Raw genomic sequence first — 24,240 nt, forward strand, 5'->3', positions numbered from 1 at the left:
GGTATGATGTACTTTGATGGTGAGGATGGTGCCATGGTGCTTAATGAGAAAGTTTTGAAGGAGGATTCTTCTATTGTTGTTGCAGAGTTAATTTATTGTCATTGTAACGTGAGTTTGGGAGTAAATAAATATTTAAAATGTAAATATATGTAAGGAGGAGATATTTTTAAAAAGAAAAAATAAGCGTGTTTGTGTGACTCAACACCCTTTAAGAAACAAATCCCATGGATTCGGAAAAAATCCTTTGAAATATTGCAAAAAGAATTAGGTATACCTACAGAGTGGTACCAGAAAACTTCCATTAATATGATTAAATAACAAAAAACATCATGTTATTGACAACTCAAAATCAATGTGGGATATGCTTAAATCCTCCTCACGTGGCCAGGATTAGTGATATGTTTGAATACTATATTTAGCTATATTTTTTATTGAATATGTCCTCCTTTACAAGCAATAACAGCCTTGACACGCCTCCGAACCTATTGGCAGCTCTTGACAGTGACAGTATGGTGTAGCAAGCTGTCATGATAGCCGATAGGAGCTAATCATAATTTGAAATAGAGGCGTGGCATACATTTCTCTCCATGACACACCAAGCTGCAAAGTCCAGGGGCTGATTTCAGAGCTGCAGGTGGGCCACATGAAAACAGGGCAGAAGTCATCCATAATAATAATTTGTTCTTCTATGCTGTACGGAACTGTAATTGACTTCTTGATGTTGTAGACAGTTAAGATAGAGATGCCAACGCTCGAAGCAACACGATTATGGCCTCTGTAGCCTACTCGGTACTAACACCGGTGTGGAGGAGATCGTAAACGCGTTGCTCAGAAATTTTTATACTTAGAGACATGGGATAAAATCAATACTCCTATATTTTTGTTTCAGCTGTCGTTTAATTGTGTAATCAAACTTTATAAAAATAATGGGGAAACCCCATTATTAAATGTTACTATAACTATTGGGTCCCCAATCTCTATAAAACTTTCTCCCCCAAATGGCAAAATCCAGGGGGTTGAAGTGATGTTTGAAGCAAGGTACATAGAAATAAAAGATGTATTCGGGCTTGCTATAACTTTCAATTTAACGAACTGTACCGATTGCTGAGTAAGATAGGCATATATGACGTCATAGGGTATAACAACTTTACTCTAACAGAAAAAGTCAAAAAAGGCGATGTATATAATCTACTGTTTGTAATAGTTATACTACTATTTGACGTCACTATAAAAAAGCGTGGTGGAAGTTAAAATATCAGCCGAAAAAGCGTTATGGTATAACTTTGTATTTCTACTAACCTTGGCCTGGCGGAGAACCACAATGGAGGTAGGCCAGAAGTCAGCCATATTATTGATGTATAGCTTTTGTTCTTTTTAGCTGTATGAGACTATCATGCACTTCTTGATGCAATAGGTTATTCGGATGGACATGTCAAGGATCTTTGCAGCCTTTTTTTTTGTTGTAGCTCCGAGATTTTTACACTCAGTGACATGGGGTAATAACAAAACTTGTTTATTGGTATTTGAGCTCTCCCTTGGTTGCTTAATCAAACTATGTCCCCACTATGTATAGCACAAGATTTAATAGTTGCAACCTGAACCTTGTTTTTTATTTTCCAAAACTTTAATTATTATTATTTTATAAGAATAGTTTGTCATTAATCTTCCTTTTAATAAACAGTCATTTTAGGTTGTTTTTATGTCGACAGGCCACATCTTTTTCTTTCTTGAAATAATAAAAGGGTCAATTCATAAGTGTACATATTTTGTTGTTTGATTGGGTTTTACTCTTCCGCCCTTTTCCGTAAGTGTAAGTCATCCGACTTGTGTTAAGGGCTTCTCCATATTTGGAAGATGAAAAAAAAGTTGAGAAACATAGATCAACCCACACAAAAAGATCGGATATGCCTATAAGACAAGAATGTATGTATTTACAATGTACAAACATATTCTTTCAACTGGCTTTGTGGTTAAGGTATCCCGCAAAACAAGTGTGCAAGTGGGAATGATGTAAAACTGTACTTTTTTCTTAGTTTAATTATCCCTCAATTCCTCGTGCTCTCCTAGGATTCGACCTTTAAGTGCCTCCTAGAATATTCAAAGGGAATTTGTCTTATTTCATCTCTCGGCCTCTATTTTTGACACATTATAGATCGCAACGAAATGGAAATCACTGCTCTTGGAAGATATTATGTTTGTAAATGATAACGGAGAAGTGATATCACTTTTTCCATTCGATTCACTGTCGTGTTTATTTATTAAACTGTATAGTTTTCGTCTCACATTCTGCATTGACCATCTTTAGCGGATTTAAAACAATTGTAGCCTTAGAATGATGTTATATAAGATGCGTGTTCAAAAGTAAAGTCCCTTTGTATTTATAAGAAATAATATTAAATTATTCATCAATATTTATGCTCCTAACTGCAAAATAATCCTTCTCAGATACAATACACTTGTACCAACACTTTTTTCAATCCTCCAAGCATTTCTTATTAGCCCTTATAGATATAGCCTTGATCTTTTGAAGTCATGCATTGTTTATCTCCTAAATTTTTGTATAAATCCTTCCTTTCATAAGTCCCGTCATTTTTTGGAGCAGGAAAAAATCACATTGGGTAAATCCTGGCAAAGATTCTGGCTAAGGCATGATCGTGCCGTTGTTTCTCCACAATTCAGGACGTTTTCTTCGTATTCCTTCTTACAAGCGGTGCATAACTTCAAGATAATACCCTTTATTGACCGTACGATGGTTTTCAAAAACAAACTTCTTCACTGTTTAAAAGTTTTCATCTCTTGTGGACGAAGTTCCTTATTGGCATCTTCCCAGCCATCTTGTAAGAGTTTGTACCAATAGTAAACATTATTTTTTACTAAAAATGGTTTCACCGTATGGCATTGTCAACATTTCAAGTATTTTGGAGCACTTATTTTCATTTTTTACGCAAAATTTGATGCAAATTCTTTGATCCATTTTTTTGAATAGCAAACTATCGCCAAACAGGGAAAATACTTGGGACTTTTATGCTTATCACAAACAAACTAAACATATTATAAAGCTGAAACAGTAAATATATGTTTGCAGCGAGTGTACTAACATAAAAAATAATAAAAAAGGTCGAGCATACTAAATGTGCCATCCCCGCGAAATTTGAAAAGTAATCTTACTTTTTGAACACAGCTTGAATATATGTACATTATTATTTTTTCTGGGAGTGGTTAAGATTTTTTGTTAGCTATTCTAGACAAATAAAGATATGTGTTCTAAGACGAACATAGTAGCCTACTTGGTAAAGCGAATACCTCCACCCATGATCATTTTCCCTGAATGAAATATGATTTATGCTCTATGTTAAGTCTTTTATATATATATAAAGCCATTTGATTGAGCTACATTAAGATTTATTGGAAAATTGTCCTTTTTATATTTTCAAAAGGTCAACTTTGAGCCCTCCGAAATGGCGTCCCTTAAATTATGATGCAATTGATGACGTCAGAAAAGAAGCTGTATGTTGTATTATTTATCATTATTTGACATGATAAAGAAGCTCACTAACAAAATAAATTGTTGTCAGTCCCCAAAATTGAATAGGAAATGCAGTTACAAAATAATTAAATTAAATTTCGGTAACGAAAAAAGGAATATATACATAAAAAAAGAATTATTTGTGTAATGTTTATTATTATAATCATGGCACCTGCACTGCTTTAAAAGAATTGATTATATATATGATAGCCTTTTTCATCAGGAAACTCCTTTAGAAAAGTATAAATGTATATTCATGATCTAAGAGATGATGTTTTTTTTTTGGTTTAATTTATGTCTCCAGAGACTAAATGGGCCTGGGATTGTAAATATACGTAGGAACATATTTATTATGTATTTGGAAATGAATCATGGCCGGCTCCATTTTCTTTTCTTTCCTAAAATATAAAAAAGGGAGGAGAAAAGAAATGAGTATTCCTTTTCTTCTCCTTTTTTTTCTCGTTTGAATTTTTCCCGCTGCTGACATTAAAAGGTAAACATGACTATATAAATAAAAATAAGTATTTATATAGTACCCCTAAATATAATTTCTTTTAGAAATACGGGGAGTCATAATAAACATTATACTTTTAATTTATTAAACATTAAATAAATAAAATCTAATAGGTATATATTATTTTTGGCATCACTGAATAAAAGAAGATTGAGAGTATCCCGCTATGATGAGTACGAGTTAACTCTTGTACTCACTTCCCTTCTTCTTCTTTTCAAGCGGAGCCCCTTAAATTTACAATTTTTAAAAGAGAAAAAAAAATGATTTGATGTTTCAAAAGAATGAAAGTACTTTAATTAGACCAAAAAAGGATTTAAAGCTATCCATAGAGTTGTGTAAAATATGTCCTGACAGAAATGTCAAAATAAAATTAACGGAGGAAAGCATCTTAGCTCTCACTACGTTTTATAAGATCAGCTGACAGTAGCCTGTATGGGGAAATTAATAAACATAAATCCCACTACGTATCTAGCAAAGAAATCAATGGTGGACTTACTCCAATGTCAGGGGCGTCCGCAGGGGTTGGCTTGTGAGGCTATAGTAGAAAATGAATCAAGAATTTTTGTACCTTTTACTAAAAGCATTTTTGGTCAGGATCAAAATAATTTACGTGAAGATAGGGGTAATTTTATTTTTAAAGATTTTTTTTTTTTTTGAAGAAAAATACACGTAATACGGGCAAATTATGGACAAAATTTTATTGTTAGTGAATAACTGAGGGTTTTTGTAATGTTTTTGAAATAAATTAATATTTGAAACTTAATTTTTGATAATATTTTTATTGATTTTTGATTGAATACTTATTTTTTTTGAGAGGTATTTTAGTAATTTACAAATACCTGCAATATATTTAAGCACAACTTTAAATACCTAATACTTAAAAGCCTGCAAGATTTCATTTATTTTTCCATCCGTAAGGAAGTTGAAAGGTGGTTTTGCTTATGCATCTGTTTATTTGTTAGTCACCAGGATTTCTTCAAAATTTATAAATCCACTTTGATCAAACTTGGTACGAAGATTATATATGTCAACAATAAGAGAACATTAGATTTTGAGGGGTCAAGCTGACACCTAACATAACCTTATTTGATTTTATAGGAGGTTTTGCACTCTACCGTGTGCCCATTTAAGTCACATACTTTTCTTGTAACTATTAATCTATACTAAATAATAAATAAACGCGGACTTTGATAATGAATTATTCCGATCTGGATCCTCAATTCTAATTTGAGTCTAATGATGACTTACAATATTAACTCTGTAACAAATCTTCAAGGTTACTTTCCGTCTTTTTTATGCACAGACGCATTTTCGATCAGGTTTTGAATATAATTGAATCTGTTTGTGAAAGGTATTTCACTACTCAAAAAAATAAGTATAACAACTGCTAAGGAAAAGAAAACTCATTCTTCAGATTACGTAAATACACAAAAGGTATTTACATCACTAGTCCTTGCTACAGTACTGTTTGTGTCAGGCTTGGGTAATAAAATTTTATTTCATTTACTTATGTGTACCGTCAACACAAGAGCTAGCTGGAATTATTTCTCTCAAAAATTGAGTGTGAATTACGTCTCTATTTTTCAACGGATATTCGTCCATTTAAATGTTATAGCTTGCTACTTCCTTTAACATCGTTTTTACACCTCTGCTAATGAGGGATCATAGATTGAAATCCTGCTTGTTGTATGGCATACATGGACGATTACTAGTGATGAAAATCTTGTCTATAACGGACATGTTTAAAAAAACAACAACGAAAATCAACATGGTAACCCTTACAATTTGAGGAATGTTTTGAAAGGAGATTTGCTACAATCAGCTGCCACAAGGATGAAAGGGAGAAGGAAATAACTAAGGAAGTTTGTAATAGTTACTCCAATATGGATCCTCAAGTCTACTCGGAGTCCATCATGGATTTACAATTATAACTCCACAACAAACCCTCACTCTTCGTCTTTTAAAAGAACACGGTAATGTTCAATCTGATTTTGAATATGAATGAATGTAATTGGAAATAGAATTTGAAACCTAAGGAATTAAATATTAAGAACAACAGCTGAGGAAGAGAATATTCATTCCTCGGATTACCAATTCCAAAAAGCAGGAGCTAAACAATACACATGCATACTCATTGCCACCCTTCCTCTCTTTTGTTATCTTAGCATTTTTTTTAAATATATTTTTAATGACATCTCCCATATTTCATGACCGGCCCCTTCCTTATTCTCATTTGGCATTTGCATCCACCCACACATTTCTGCAAAGAATGATGATTAGTATGTACGAATGGCAGACATATACATGATATGAACTACGAACATAAATATAAATATATATATAATTTCGTTTTCTCCAGCATTTCTTTATCTCTTTTGTGGAATATTTAATTAGACTAATGAAAATCCTTGCTTTTTGTTTTCCTTTTAATACCTTTTCATTAGAGAAGGTGAATCATCATGAGCCTCCTACCTGTGTGAAGGTTTGGAGGTATGTACAATTCTTTGTAGAGTCAATATTAAACTATTTAAGATGTAATCAAATAAATCTTATACGAGGGTATTTTGAAAAGTCCGAGAGATGGCACTGCTTGCGCGTATCGAGGTTATTTGTTGTTAGTAGCATCTCTAAGACGACAAACAAACGTCTATTTTTAGTCAGATCGGTCAATTTCTTTCTGTTTGCCATTTAACAAATTTTGATTTGGTCTGACCTGGTACACCATGGGCAATGCCTTCATCGTCAAGAGCTGTCAATCTGTTCCCTGGCGACTAAAGGTTGTTATTGCTACTGAATGAAAGGATATCGAATAAAAAGTATAGCTAAATATACTATTCAAACATATCACAAGTCGGTTTTGAGCTGTCTTTTCTTGAGTTCATGAAAATAAGGTTTTTCGTAATTTAGTCAAACTTTGCAAGTTTTGGTTTTATACAGATCGAGATTTGAAAGGCTTTATACCTTCCAAACATTTATTTTCTTCTTTAACTTCTACAAAAATGCTAGGATTGTAACAAAAAGTTGTCAAAAATCAAAATTTAGGGCTTAAAAAAGTTACCTATCCCTTATGAGACTTATGCCGTTGTGAACGTTGTTAAAAATAGGCAGAAAAGAAAGGCCCAAATCTCTTTTTGTTATTTATTAACTAGTCTTTGGAATTTTTACGAGTACCCTAACAATATCTCATTCGAATTCAACCAATTGTCAACGATCAGAACACTGATTAGGTGGAATAATATTCAGTTAATAATCATGGGAGGACTCACTGGAGCATGAACCCGATCTTGCCATCCCAGAATCTGAAGAGAATTGTCATTCATCCTACCTTATGATTTCCTCCAAGAACCCCTCATTTCAAAAGGAGTTTAAAAAACCTTTAACTCCATCAAACAACTAGTAGAGATGATAGTCTTAAGAGGGACACATAGAGAGAGCCGGGTTTGTTCAATCATTTGGACGTGGCTTGCTTGGAATATTGGATGAAGAGAACAAGGGATTTGAAGAGATGGGGAAGGTGCATTGGCTCGTAGTCGAGCTCGCTATGATTCGATATTTAAGATGTTTCGCTGTAGAGGCTAGAATATTAGATTTTTTTTTCAAGAATTTAATATTTGAAATAATTAAAATTTTATATTTGAATTTTTTTAAATATATATATGTATATATGCGGATGCCCCGAGGCTATGATATTAGGAGAAGAGCGGATATGAGTCCGACGGAGTTAGAAAAGGATAATCCACTCTCAACCCATTCCTCCTTGTCTTGGAATAAGTATTTTATTAATTCGGAATTAAGAGACGAAATCCTTTGTGTAGATACTTTGAATTACATAAAATATGTGGCCCATCACCACAAAAGCAATCTTGAAGGATGTTTTTCGGGCATTTATATTTTCTGAAAAATGCTCCTCAATTTTATTAACAAACTTTTTAAGTGTTTTTTTTTTTTTGGTGTGTCGTAAATTACATTTACAGCAGCCGACAATTAATATATTTTAGTTGAAAGGGTCAATATTGGAGCAAATACAAGTTCCTGAAATCACAAAACATTTTAAACTATACCTACGACTCTTGTGTATCTTAAGTCATCCTAGAAATGTGAATAATAAGCGTATAATTGACTCAAATATGTCTATGAAATATTGGACTATATGCCGTATACATATATAAATTAAAAAAACATAAATTTGGATTTTCTTCCTTACTTTATTTGTGTTCCAGATTGTTTTTATGTCGATGCATCACAATATACATTCGTACATAATCCTATGACGAATGTTTTGACGAAGGAAGTCGTGGGGTGAGCTTGAATGATATAAATAGGTAATAATATATCCACGTGCGCCCTCCGTAATTAGACTCCCTATCCAAAATAATCCTTAGAGGGATTCCTAACAAAAAGAATACAATTAACTGGAGTGTCCTTGATCTATATAAGTAAATCTACAATATTGTATATACTTGATTATAATAAGTGCAAGGATTTTCTGAATAAAAAAATGTGTTAATTTGAAGGTGAAATATAATAATTTTACATTTTTTGAGTGGGTGTCATGGTTGATATTAATAAGCAAAATAGAGTGTATACAGTTTGAAGAGAACTTGTTACTTATTCTGAAACAATGACGGTCCAAAAACAAAACAGAGTCATTCACTTAATTTTCCCAATTATTTCATACAATGTATTTGTTTTAATAATAATTAAGGATGTACCCATGTCATCTTTATGAATGATACCGATTCCTTATTGGCTTTATGTACATATAACGGAATTAAATAAAAAGTGATTTACCTTTTTAATGCTTGTTATTATTTCACTTATTCATTGTTAAAATAAAAGTAAAGAAAAACTAATTTTGAATGGGCACCCACAGATAAGAGCTCCTTGTCTTCAAGATATGTTAGTCCAAACTATGATCCTCACTTCCTTTTATCGGATGACCATTTGAAATAAGACGATTAGAGTTTAATTTTGCTAAATAATGGTATTGTGGGAATTGGAATTAATGAGCCGATCCCATGTGCATCGCCACACCCCTAACAATGAGTCATTAGTTTGTATGTAGTATATACAAAATGGCAAGCTTTAATTCTAGTTACAAGATTTTACCAGAATATGAATATATTTTATTACACATTGGATACAAGTTGTGACTATAAATGGACATGTAGTATAGTACACGGCATTGCCCTGAGACATTAAGCATTGTCTAACAGCATCACCTTGCTTTCAAAATATAGAAAATAAGTCCCAAAGAAATCAAGAGTAGTGTTACTCTTGATTTTTCATTTTTCATTTTTCACCACACGTAGCTAATCAATATCTAGAGGTTCTCTCCTTATCAATGAAATATTAGTTATAACAGTTTAATATTATTTTTTTGTTATGCTGTGATGAGTATTTTAGTCTCTAGAGCGCTGCTTGGGCATGCTTTAAGTATACACACCCATTGTTAAACCTCATTACATTTCAGGTTCAGTATTCTATATTAGCGGTAGTATCCGAGATTGTCCGGAGTTATTAGGGGTCGACAAAGATTTAAATGATGCCAGAGATTGTATTATGGGTCATTTACAAATAGGCTCCCTACTATAGCTGTATGCGGAGAAGTGCTATACTCTGCTACGGCCCCCTGACTACAAAAAAGTTATTTGACAAATATGGGAATTATTCAAGAAAAATTGACCTTTTTTTTTTTTACAAAAGATCATTTTAAAAATAGAGGATTGATAAAAAAGTTCAATTTAAAATAAAGATAACGATGTTTTCTATTGCAAGTGAGCGTAAAAATTAACTCAAAAAGAATCACGTTGTTTATATCTTATAGTATTTCAACTCATCCCAGAAATTTACATATAAATTTTAACTCTAGAATATACTAAAAAGTTTTTTGTCTTTTCTAAAAATGAATTAATTGTACTACAAAATTGTATTAGGGGTAATTAACAAACAGACTCACTTCACACCTCACCATAGCTATTTTCATAAAATTAACTTGTTTGAATAAAATTGAAAAAACCACAGTTATTCAAAGAAAATTAAATTTTTTTGGAAACAATTTCAAATAACAAATATTTTTGAAAACAATTTCAAATAATAAATATTTTGGAAAGAAATTTAAAAATCCATAGCTATATACAAAAATTAAATTTTTGAATTATTTTTTTTTTTTTTTTGAATACCCAGCTGTTCGCAAAAACATTAAATTTTTCGTTAAAAATTTTTTAAAAATCTCTAGTTAAACACAAAAAAATTCAAAAATCCATAGCTAAATACAAAAGTTTTTAAAAGTCCTCAGCTGATCACAAAAAAAAATTAATTTTTTCAAAAAAAAATCCAGAGTTTTTCACAAAAATTTATAAAATCTTTTGCTCTTTACAAGAAAGAAAAAAAACAATAGGAAAACAAATTTGAAAAATTAAATCTTTTGAGAATTTTGTCTCTAAAAATTCACAGCTATTAACAGAAAATTAAATTATTTGGAAACATTTTTCGAAGAAAAAAAATCAAATCCTTGCTGCAACATTTGCCGGAATAACCTTTTTTATAGATAAAATTATTTTTGTTCCAATTGTTTTGAGGTTGACTCAGCAGACACATATTATTATTAAATATTATGGTGTCCATATAGACGAATTTGCAGAAAAACAATTTAATCTGTTTCAAATTAAATGCTTTTCAATATGAGCTTGTTGATTTTGGGGAACAAATTATGTTAATAGTTATCTGTATATATTTAAAAGGGAAGAAAAAGTAGTTGCCTACTTGCTTGATTAAAGGTCTCATTTTCATAAAAAATACATAAAGAATCCCATTTTTGGACTAACAACGTAGTTAGTATAATATCCACCATACTTTTTGCAAAAAAAAATAATACAGATTTTAATTTAATAATGAATAAAAGAGCACATTTTGTATAATAGAATATTTGAAGAGAAAGAAAATATTATATTTATATGTTATACATTTAAATATTCATAATAATTAGTGATGTGCCGCATGCTGAATTGTACTACTATAGTATTTTCGAGTTTCAAAAAATTATCGAGGAATTACAATCTACAGACGACTTCCCTTTTAAAATACTGGGTAATCCATTGATATTTGAACATTTACTTATTCAATAATTAATCAAGGTCGTGTGATTGAAATTAATTCATATTTGGGTATATTAAAGCATGAGTAATTAGTTACAAAACAAAACAAAGCTGTGCTTTCAAGTTTATATACAACTTGATTGACAAATTTATATTCGTGCACTCCAAGCATTTCGCTGTCTCCAGGACCACTGTCTACCCCGCCAGCAAGTCCGAAACGTTGTAGAGGAACAAGGGGTTTTGTCAAAAAGGACACACTGGAACCTGAGGAGTTAAAGAAAAGAGCCAAGGGCTATCAAAAAAGAGAGTGGAAAGAACCTTATGATAGTGGAGAGGCCGCTTTTGACACTAGCAATAAAGGAAACCCATCTCCTCCTTTGCAAGACTCTTGTGAGTTATTTAGAAACTATTTTTTGGCCTGTCTACAGCCCTGATGCTGCTAACCCCTCGACGTCAACTTTTAGGGCATGTATAGGGGACACCATCAGTGTTTGCCATCCAAATAATGATACCCTCAAAGCCACTGTCAGTCAGAAATAGGACTCCATGACAGAGGACTACATCTGCAGCGGGTGGCAAGCCTTCTCCGCCTGGAAGCCATTATTGACACTAAGGAAGGGTGGCTACATTAATGATTAAGAGAACAAATCTATTTATAGAATTAGCTACATTGAAATTCTATTGGTATTTAATAAATTATATCTCGTTGAATTGAATAATTCCAAGTGTTTAGATTTTAAGGGACCATTCAGTATATTAGTTTTGAGTTTGGTCTGTCCAGGACAGTTATGATTTTAGTGGGCGAACTAAATCTGGTCTAAGAAGATGGTACTAACTGAAAATGAAGGGAATTTAAAACAAATAGGTTTATCTAAGTCCGGGACTTTTCCACCCACTTCTACAAAGTATCGCCAATGGGAAACCAATAATTCAAAATTTTCCAAAGACAGGGAGTAATTCTATGAAGATTTCCATTCCATTGTCTACTCGCAAAAATATGAGGAGGACTTCTAAGTTTGGACGAGTGACGAGTAAATACTCACCTTTTATGACCATGAGCCGAGTTTTTGGTGTCTTCTATTGTTTTGTTTTTTTGTTAAAACTGGATTAGCAATTGAGGAACTTTGTTCGTGACACATCACTAATAATAACCATAATTCCCATATTTTGATTATTTTTGGTCAAAATTCTAACAACATACTATAAAGAAGAAAAGGAGCATAAGGCGGATATCCACCTATATACATAGATAAGTATATTTATGTACACACATACTTATAGAATTAAACAAGGCAACTTTAAATGCTTATGTTATTGGACTGAGTGGGTGCATAATTGCTTTTCCTTACTGCTTACTCAAAAGGCACTCTTCTGCACCATACGTGCTCCGACTTACCTATGCATGCATGTAACTAACTGTAACATATGTTATATTAGGTTGGGGAAAAAGTAATTTCGTATTTCCCGCCTCTTTTTTAAACTATGTTTATCATGTTTTTTAATGGTCACATTGGATCATAGGATAAAGTGTTGTAAAGGAGGGAGTATATACTACAAATGCTTTTCGGACGGTATTTTATTGGGCCGTCTTAATCGTGAATTATTGTGTGTCAGGTATTGAGGCTGCAATGTTTTACATTTTTAATGCCTCAAAGGGAAAAACACGGTGAAAGCGACCGAGAAGATTTGTAATGTAAACACGGCCGATACTCTTTTGATTGTTTGTGTTGCACAACAGTGGTTGGATTAATTTTCCCCCTTGCTCAATTCTGCCCTCTATTGTGACCGTTTGAAGCTGGTGATCGAACAAAAGCGGACAGCATTGGAAAATAAAAAACAACAACGAGAAACCATCAAGACAACGCCAGGCTTCACACATCTTTGATGACACCCCAAAAGCTCCGGGAGCTCGGATGGGAAGTTCTTATCCTTCCACCCTACAGTCCGAAACTGGCACCAAGTGACTACTTCCTGTACCTTTCTATGGTCAAGGGCTTGAGGATACATATTTGTCCTCAATAGAGGCCTCTGAATAATGGTTATCATCTAAATTTGGGGACAAGGCTTCCACGGTAAGGACATTAAGAAGTTGGATTCTCGTCAGCAACAAGTTATCGAACAGATTGTAACACTTTTTATAAAGCATTTAAATAAAGCAAAAAATACGAAATTACTTTTTCTATTATCATTCATATTTAGTGAATGAGTTTGTGATTATTATTGCTGTAAAAATATGACCTTGGAGGAGACAAAACGTATAATAGTTATTAAATTAATAAAATGCTTGTTTGGGTGCAATTCAAAATAGCTAGTTTTCAAGACAGCAAGTGAGAGTGTAGAGGGGGGGGGGGCATAGTGATCTTCTTGACTTTGATCAAATTTTTGGTCAAATTTGGAGAATTGGATCTTGCTTCATCTAGTTGCGAGTCCCACTTTTTGCTCACTTTGAAGGGCTGGTAGAACTTATAGGCTTTTAAGAACTTGGGAAAGACTTCGTATTAATCGTCGCCCCGTTGTTTGGATAGTTCAAGTCAACAAGAGGATTATCCTATCTAATCCTGTGTCAATAGCCTTTTTGGGGACCCTGGAGCCCTTTTTGATCCACTGACGGGAAGGTCCTTTGATTTCTGACGTTATAAATACATGGTATTTAATATTTAAAATAATCGAATTAAAAGTAATGAGAGTTGTAATCTTCATGATGAATTCTCCTATATGGAAAATTCAAACGTAGCTTCAAGCGTCAAGCTTGTCCAATAAAACGTCATGAAATCTAAGCGACTGGCTACCAAAAAAGTCGTTAAAACTTTATAATTTAAGAAAATTGTTATGCTATTAATTCTGAAGAGGTCTCCAATGGAGACGAAATGGATTAAATGATACTGATCCCATAAATATCTATGTTTATGGGTGTTGGTTGAGTCTTCTTTAAAAAAAATAAATAAAATTGTAATGGTTACCACATTAATTATGTGGTAGTTATAACTGAAAGTCCATGTTGTACCCGGATTAGAATTAAGGATCAACATCAGAGTAGCTCTTCTATGTCTTTCATCACCTCTCAACAGCTGTTTATACCTGATTTAATAATACAATAATTGAAAGTCCTTTTTAGACTTACAACATAGTTAAGTAATTATTACCTATGGTCATTTTTTATTTCCTCCCCTCGTGTGGCAGCTGCTTATAGATGATATAATAAAACGTCATGACAGCTAAGCAGCTCTCCTCTAAAACGTTCTTCAAATTGTCAGGGTTACCATATTAATTGCTGCTTATTTATAATTATAAGTCCTTGATGTACTCCGAGTAGAATTGTGGATCAACATTGGAGTAGCTCTTCTATGTCCTTGTTTATCTCGATTATACCCCTCTTAACAGCTGCTTCTAGCTGATCTAAATGAAACTTCAGGACATTCATGCTACTCTCTTCTAAAATGTTTATCAAATTAACAGGGTATATATTGATTTTCACTTCCTTATTTTTACAAATTCCCAAGATTATCAAGATTAGTATCAGGAGTGATGAAAAGCGTTTGTATTTTTAGCTCTATCTAATTTTAGAATTGGTAATCTGAAGACTGAATTTTCTCTTAATAACCTGTTGTCAATATATTTATTTAATTCCTCAGGAGTTAATCTCCTTTTCTACTAAATAAAATCAATTATATTCCAAACCTGAGTGAATACATGTGTGTGCTCATAAAAGACGTAAAGTAGCCTTGAGGATTCGTTGTGGACTTATAATTGTAAGTCCTTATTGGACTCTGAATAGAATTGAGAATCGACAACAGAGTCATTCTTGCCAATGCACTTTATTATTTCCATTTCTCCTCGTCAAAGCTGCTTATAATTAATCTAATGAAACGTCATAACAGCTTCATATCGTCAGAGTGACCGTCTTAATCTTCACTTTCTTTTCGTTTAACATGCACCAAATGCTACCGATGAGGATCCTTGTAGTGTATATGGTAGTCAAGATACAATGTGAAAATCGTTAAAGGCATATAACGAACGAGATAGATGGGATAGAACCATGCACTGTTTGTTATTTGAAAACTACATTTAATAACATTCAATTATTCTGCATGAGATCTCTCTTTTTGGTAACCTTGGGCATACGGGGGCCTGGACGACCTATTGAGAATTCAGCTTTCCTATTGTACTGGTTCTGAGGTTTTGTACTTTTAATTTACTTTTTCTGGATAGATGGAGTAGCCAAAGGAAAAAAATACAGCTGTCACGGCTTATCTAATTAAACATCAGGAGAGCTAAGCTATTCTTCAAATTTTCAAGATTACCATATCACTTTTTGATTTTTTTTTACTCTTACCCACCACCGACAGGTGATATTTCATACAACTCTGTAAAAGTAAGCACATTATTTATGTGACATAAATTAAGAGTCATCATGTTGAAGTTTCCATTGTAATGCGTGCCAATTCAATTTGCATTTTACGGATTATGGATAACGTTTTCTTCTTATTCTTCTTAATTATAAAATATGAACTCTAGTTCTAAAAGTATATGTATATGGCGTAAATCAAGGACATTCAAACAAAGCAAAATGAAACAAAAATCCCTTAAAGAGTCCTTAAATGACCCCTCCTTGAATGAATCACGAGAAGTCTTTTTTTCTCATTATAATAGATTTAAATTGCAATTATGACTTAAAGATACTCCTCCACGTAATTAAAAATCATTTTTTTAAAGATTCTTATCCCCCTCCCCCTGTCCCCCGCCCCAAATGATAATTTTGGAGTTGTTTCCACCAAAATAATATGCTCTATTCTTGCCGCCGACACCTGCACTTCTAGAATCTATATATTGTAATCAACGTTGATGTGATGCATGTACACAGAGTGTTTCGGATAATTCAATCCATGAGGAACTGTTTGAAGTAACTTATTTCATATATATATATATATAGTAGTGATGTACCACTAGCTGAATTTTTGTAATGCCCACAGGCGTGTACGGAAAGTTCCCCGGTCTTTTCACCCCAAGTTAAGTTTAACCCAAGACAAGTTTATATAATTTATATTTGCCTAAATTGAATATAGATCTATTGTAGAGTACAGTGCACTCATTTTAACATTCCCTAATAATTATAATTTAGATTATATAAAGGTGTATTTGTTCCCCGAGATGAATTTGTCATGGGTTGAATTTAACTAGGTATGAACTTATCTGGAGATGAACTTTCCTCGGGGTGAAAAGAACTCGATGAATTTCCCTGTAAGCACCCACAAGCCCGCAAACTTGCCCTCCAGTGCCCAGGAATCCTGTATGCCCAGAATAAAACATAGCCTTAGGTACGTAACTCAGAATTTTGAACAACTATTATTTTGCGGACGGACATCTACTATAGTAAAAGATATATAAAAATCAGGTACATCCTATGTGCTATAATATGTAGAATGTAGATGTAAATTTAATACGAATTAAAAAAGAGAATTAGAAAGAGTACTAGCGAGTTTGTCTTAGTATGCATTAAATAAATAATTCGTAATCAATTCTATAAAACGAGTACATTCTAGTTTACTAGAATATTATATTATAGTAAATTATGTTAGTATGCATTTCAAAAAAAAAATACACTTAAGTTAGGAGGAAGTCATTATCCAATGTTAACACAGCGTGAAGATCTATTAAAGAATGAGCTAAAAAGAACATTAATACCAATTGTTCTTCCATTTCTAATTTCAAAAGTGTTTTTTAATTTACGTTTTACCCATCTTAGATGGGTTGAGTAGAAAAACGTAATCTTTCGAGTCTTTTGGCCTTCCATAAGAATTAGTTTCTATTTGAAGGTGTATAAAGATAATCCCAATTGTCCTTCACAGTTCTCCTGAGTGTCCTAGGAGCTACGGGAAACTCGTTGGTCAGGGGATTTATTGATTTGGTTGGGTCTTACTTGATCTTTTTCTCCAAACTGGAGAGGAAATCTGGATCCCTCTTTTTCTTGTTTTCCTGGAGAGGTGTTCTCAACCATACTTTATCTTGGTCACATTGAAAACCAGGCTCTTGGAGCACTTTATAATCTCCATAATCCTCACCCCTCAACTTTGGCATCTAGGAGATTTGAGATGGGCTGCCTATTGTCTTTTTTCTCACTCATGATGACGAGATGACGAAATGTTTGTTTATGCACAACAGATGGCTGAACCAGAATGTCAAAGAATATTCATTAAAGCTTCCTATATTAATGAGAAAATTCACATTTACTAATTTTCCACGATTTGCTGTCCAACCCTGTATATCAAATAAAATAAAACTCGTCCCATAAATCTTAATTTTTGCATATATTTCTTCATAAAAGAAATACAATACTCAGTAATGTTGACATTATGTGGTATGTGCGATTTGGAAATTCGGAGGTAACAAAGACGCCTATAAATCTTTTCATCCCTGTAGACAATGTTGCATTCATTCATCACCGACCTATCCATCTATCTAGGCCTAAATAATCGTATGTATTTATTTGTATACAATACATAAAGGAAGATTTTTTTTCTAATAAGGAGTTGTTGATAAGGCAAATGTGATGGATATCGATAGTAATAAATGTACAAAGTGTGACCAATAAGGAATTAGTATATAATAAGCTCATAGATCCTGGTTCTTGAGTGACTGTCCATTATATTTTACATCAACATAAAACCAATCTTGAACGAAAAATAAGCCAAGAAGAAATTCCCAATATATTATTGTTAATTCAAAACTTCATTTGAGATGCGGTTTGTTCAAATCTTGTAATTGGAACAGGATTTATTCCGGAAAACACATCTTTTTATCCCTTTATATTTTGGGCACCGGAAATGTGGCCATCGGATACATAGCACTTGGAGGGATATGTGAATGGGAGATAGAGCCGTACACATTACACTTTTACTCCTAGTTGGCTTCCATTCTCGATGCGGTGGCCAATATGGACAACAGACCCGTTTGATTTTCTACTTTTGTCAAATTTTGATGACGGAAAATGTGGAAAAGCTGTGATATGTGAATAAATTATCTATGCAAACTTTCATTTTTGCTAGGATATCCTCTTTAGGTAGTGAATCTAGTTCCAGGTTTGAAAGGAAACTTTAAGTCTCTTTATTTTCGCGAATAAAGATTAAAATACAATATTAATCATTATTTTGTAATTGTTAATTATGATAGACATTATTTTAAACCATAAAAACTTTTATAAAGTGTCCTTCTAAAATTATCATATAGAGTCAAAAGAGAGAAAAATATTAAAGAACTTTGATCTTTCCTTTCTGAAAATGTAAAAACCAAAAAAAAAAAAAAAAAGAATCCGTGCTATATGCAGATCATCAAATTTTTCCTAACTTTTTTTTTTTTTTCATTGTGCAATTTTAGAAAAAAAACTTTTGAAACACTTTTTAACCTATAAAATAATGTCTATCAACATTATTAATGCAAATTAATTTAAAAAAATCATCTTATCTAGTATATATATTGACTAATTCAAGAGTTTTTACCCTTTTTCATAATTTAATCGAGATTTACCACATAGAGATGAGGATGTAGAACAGCAAAAATTAGCATATGCTATTTTCACACCATATCACAAATTTTCTGCACTATCCATAATCGAAATTTGACAAAAGTTGAAAATCAAAGCAGTCTATTGATCAAGGAGTTACTCATCAAGTCCTCTGGTAGGTTCAGGACATAGTTAGAGGCTGTGGTTGAAGCTAGTGGTAGTTTATGCTATTCATTGACTTGAATATAATGGAACCTGTCATATAAGAGCTAAAGATTTGTAATGCCTAAATTCATTATGGGAAATAAATTGTAATATACATAACTATTAAATGTTCCAGGTTTAATATCCCTACCATGTACAGTAGTAGACCAGTTTGATTGTCAACTTTTTCGAATTTAACAATTACGACTAGTACAAAAAAAAAATGTTGTAATATTGTATAAATATTACCTATACAAAATTCCATTGTCCTACAAGATCATCTTTGGGTCGCATATCTAAAGGGAAAAAGGCAAAACTCTTTACTTAGCCAATATAGAAGAAATTTTTATATGTTCGAACGGTGGTTCCCAAAGTGAGAGTTGCAAACCTTATGAGTATTGCATGACACAATGAGGGGTTACGAGATGATTTACTAAAAGAATATTGTTTAAATTGACATTATATTGTGTGACGTCAAAATTCAAAGGATAATGAGAGCACATATTTTTTATAAGTCACTTCTAGATCATTTTAAAATATATTTCCTAGAAGATACAAATGTATAATTGGATGGACCCCTTTTACTACAACAGCTAATCTTACGTCGCCTGATATGAAAGATGTGTTTATTTAACTTTCATGTGACCAGCACTAAAATCATATTTTGATTCTAAAAAAGCTTGAAGAATTGAGGATGCCTGTGTTGGTTGATACAGCTCTGTATTTACTTTGAACTTTACAAGGTTGATATGGACTTTAAGTAATATATATGTGCAAAAAATGCGCTCAAAATTTTATATTCATCTCTCAATGAAAGGTGTAAGGGGTCGAAATCAAAAAGTTTGGGAGCCACTGGGTTAGATGAATCATAATTAATTTATGTAAAATAATAACTAATGCAGTAATTTAATCTTTATTCAGTAAGTAAATAACATTAGCTTCCTTTCAAAATTTGAAATAAATGTGTTGCCCAAAGATGACATTGTAGAAAACTGAAATTTTGCAATGGTTATTATCTTACTATATGACGACCACTTTTCAAAATTATCCGTAATCAAAATTCGAAAAAAGTTGAAAAACAAAGCACCCTACGTTATGTACATACCTTTATTTTTCCTCTGCTGTCATTAGTCGTAGTGAAAGATGATATACACAGGTATGTATTTAAATTACACACTCAGGAAGCTTATACTTATCTACATAACATCCAAATCCTCTAGGCCTTTAATAATGACTTTGTGAGAGCCTCAAATGATATGGGTACAGAGTTTAGAGGTGGATCGAGCTAAATTGGGCTGGGAAGTGTTGGGTTTTTATCCAGATTGATTTATTTTGGCCCTAAATATGAGAATCTATACAATATATGTGTACATTATATACTCATGCGAGCTAAATAAATTTAAAACATCAAGATTAGATATATATATATATATATATACATTAGTGTTGGGGTTCGGTCCGGAAATCCTAGACCGGTCTATGACCATTATATTTTTGTTGGACTGAATTAGTTCGATCCAACAAAAACACTCGGTCTGGACCGGTCTCATATAAAAATACATTCTGGATTGGTTCAAATGAAAAGTTTGGTCCAGTTCGGTCCGGAAAAAAAACCAGTCTAGACCGATTTTACAGATAAATTGTTTATAGCATTACATCATATGTATCTTCAAGTACAATGACCATATACTCAGTTAATGTTAATCCAGCCGTCTCTTATGTACATTCAGAATTTGTTCTAGTCCTGGTTAATGTGTCCTTTTGAGATTTTTTTTTTTGAAAAAAATGAATGACAGTTGATCTACAAAAAAAAATTGGTTTCTCATAATATATGAGACAGAAAAAAAAAAAATGTCCTCCATAAATTGAGACCGTAAAAAAAAATGTCCACTAAGTAAGACCGAAAAAAATCGGTCCAAAATTGAAAAAAATTTGTCCACTATGTGAGAGCGAAAAAAATCCATAAATTGAGACCGAAAAAAAATCGGTCCACGATCAGAAACTGCGGTCTGGACCGAAAATTGGTCTAGAAAAAATTACTTAAGGCCGAACCGAAAAAATGCGCTTTAGGACTGAGATTTTGAATTTTGAAAGAAAAATCAAAAATTAAAAGTTTTTGCTCCTTTTTTATTAGAAAAGAAATGATAAAAATTATTCTGGCACAAAACAAAAATTTCTTCATTGGGGTGGGGGAAGCAAATCAAAAATGAATGACGTCATCGATTAGTAGTGAAGGAATTATTTTACATTAGAAATAAATGTCAGGCTGGAAGGTTCAGACAACAGGCTTTTCGGGTTTAGTAAAACTAGGTTCGGACGGAGGGGCTTACGGGCTTGGACCTATACCGAATCCACCTCTAGTACAGACTCGTGCGTAGTATGATAAGTATAATGTACATTCTACCAAATAAAGACAATGAAGGAGAGATCTTACTTATCATTTGAATATTATGATAGTACTTAAAAATATTCAAATAAAGACACTGACCACCACGGTCGCCTTGTATTAGCTAATGCATTGAACTACACACAGAAATGAATTCCACATAAATTCAATGAGCAAAAATAAATAATAATCAAATGATGGTTATTATTATATATATCATCTCGAATAGACGTTCGGCATTCAAAAAGAAATGTTTTCTTTCTTTATTTGTCATGCAAATGAGTATTTACGTATATTCATATTAGTGTTGGGGTTGGTCTGAAAGCCCTAGACCGGTCTATAACACAGAGTCTGAGACGCTAAGTAGTAGCGACTTGAGCATGCTAAAAAAAACCGATAATCAACACGTTAACCGTACAATTTGAAGAATAGGTTGGAGTTAGCATGACGAATCATTAGATCAGCTGCTAGAAGCAGCTGTTAAGAGGGGTATAATCGAGATAAACAAGGACATAGAAGAGCTACTCCAATGTTGATTCACAATTCTACTCGGAGTACATCAAGGACTTATAATTATAAATAAGCAGTAATTAATATGGTAACCCTGACAATTTGAAGAACGTTTTAGAGGAGAGCTGCTTAGCTGTCATGACGTTTTATTATATCATCTATAACAGCTGAAACAAGGGGGGAGGAAATAAACAAAACATAGGCAAGAATTACTTCGACGACAATCTTTAATTCTATTCTGAGTATGTTGTTGTCTGCAGTCGATGTCTCATCCAAAAGAAATGAGTACATAGGCCCAAAGTCAGTTGGTTGTAATAATTACTCAATAATTGGTGGTAATTATTCATAGTTAAAGATTGATAATCCTATATCCATGCGTGCAAGGAGAATGAAGGGATAATGGGGGGAAAAGACGTATGGTATCATTGTTTAAAATACTAACATGATTATCAGCTGCCTGCTTTATTAGGATTTTTGAGGGTATCACGAAAATATTTATTAGCAAAATGTTTTATGAAAATATACTACGTGTAATTGACTTAGACGTTTTTTATCCGTTACAGTAGATTTGAAAACGTCATACTCCATGAAATTGTGATTCATTATGAACCTTATTCTCAAAATATTAACTAATGAAAAGACAAAGTAGAGTATTTCGAAATATATTTGAAGTTCCAAGTTAAAAAAGAAGGCTTTAATTAAATATAATCTATATAATAAAATATACCATCATACATTTATGTTAAACATACAAAATTAAACAATTAGAATCATATAACTAATAATAACAATAAATTATATATACAGAATATTGAAATAATATTTTCTTGTTCTAACATCGGAATTCAGTTTAATATGGCATAAGGTTGCGTTATATCATAAAGGTAACGAACTAATTCGGGTACTTTAAAGGAGTCGCTGTTTGGACTGGTCTCAAAGGCAAATAGTGTCTAGATCCCTCCAAACTATAAATTGGCTCTAGGACGTCGAACAAAAAAATCTATCTGGATCGGTCTCATTTATAGATTCGGTCTATACCGAATCTATAAATCTATAAATGATATTGATGACGTAATACGTATTTCAAAATAGTGAACATTGACCTACACTAACGTCAAATAACGTCAGGACAACCGTTTACAGCATCAGCAAGTCTGAAACATTGAAGAAGAGAAGGGTTCTGTCAAATAGGACAAACTAGATCCGGAGTATTTAAAGAAAACAGCTCCGGCCAATCCATTAAAGTCCATTATGGGTCATGTAAGAGATCTCAGTGTTTCACAGCAGACTGTCCAAAATCACTGAAGACTGAACCGGAAAATGATTCATTCTCGGACCGCGTCTTAACACTAATAAATACATACATATTTAGAATTTACTCAATGTAGCATTTGGGTGAGATCAGTTCTTTCGGTTTCCCTTTTTTTTTTTTTTTAAAGGGAGTTAGTTCTTTCTATTAAATTATAAATAATTCAACAAAGTTTCATTTATATATTGTTATATATTTAAATGTTCAGAGAGTGTTTTTATTACTCACTGTTTAAAGAAGGTGGGAAGTGAACGAATGACCATATTTAGGCACTCGGTTAATAAAACAAACAGAATAGGATTATATGTAAATGTACCCTCCTAGCTAACTAGTTATGAGTGAAACTGAGATGGGAGATCGGATCAAGTTGTGCTGTGAATGGATTCTATGTATGAATGATGATTTACTAACCTACTTAAAAATAATAGTCTAGTAGCCACAGAGAAGTATTTACGAGACGATTTATCGATTAGGTGGAGCTCTCCTTGATCTTCTTCTCCTAGCTGGACAATATCCCCGTCCTCCACTTACGGCTCTCCTGAAGAGGTATCCTGCATTATTCTTCATCTTGGGTACTTTAAAAACCACGCTCCTGGAGCACTTTGACAAGTCCAGAATCCTTGTCACCTCAATGTCAACATCTAAAAGATCTTAGATGTGCTGCCTTTTGGCTCCTTGCTCACTCATGATGACGAGATGGCGAAATCTTTATTATAATTTGTTTATACTCAAAGGACTCCTGAACCAAAATGTCAACTATTATCTTTATTAACCTTTCTATATTAATGAGAAAATTAACATTAATTAACAGTCCACTCTGGTTGCAACCCATACCTCTATATTTTTTTGTAAATGAGGTAACGGCAGTTTATATGTAGAAAAATAATACTATTTATGTGACGTATCACTCACTTATGAATGATGATGTATTACCCCACTTAAAAATGAGGTCCTGCTTGAAATGTACATAGTTACATTATTAACAAATAAGTAAATGCTGTTAAGCATTGATTAAATTCAATGTCATACAAACATGCATCTAGCAAATTGAGTTAATAACACACTCAAAATAAGGTGTGATGTAACGTGTGTATGACTTGATGCATCTTCGTGATTCACAAGATGAAATGGAGGATTTTAAAATACATAAATCCTGACATATCATCATCTACCTTCTTTCACTCCTCCAAATAAGG

The sequence above is a fragment of the Lepeophtheirus salmonis genome, chromosome 9 (genome assembly GCF_016086655.4).
Source record: "Lepeophtheirus salmonis chromosome 9, UVic_Lsal_1.4, whole genome shotgun sequence".
NCBI lineage: Eukaryota > Metazoa > Arthropoda > Copepoda > Siphonostomatoida > Caligidae > Lepeophtheirus > Lepeophtheirus salmonis.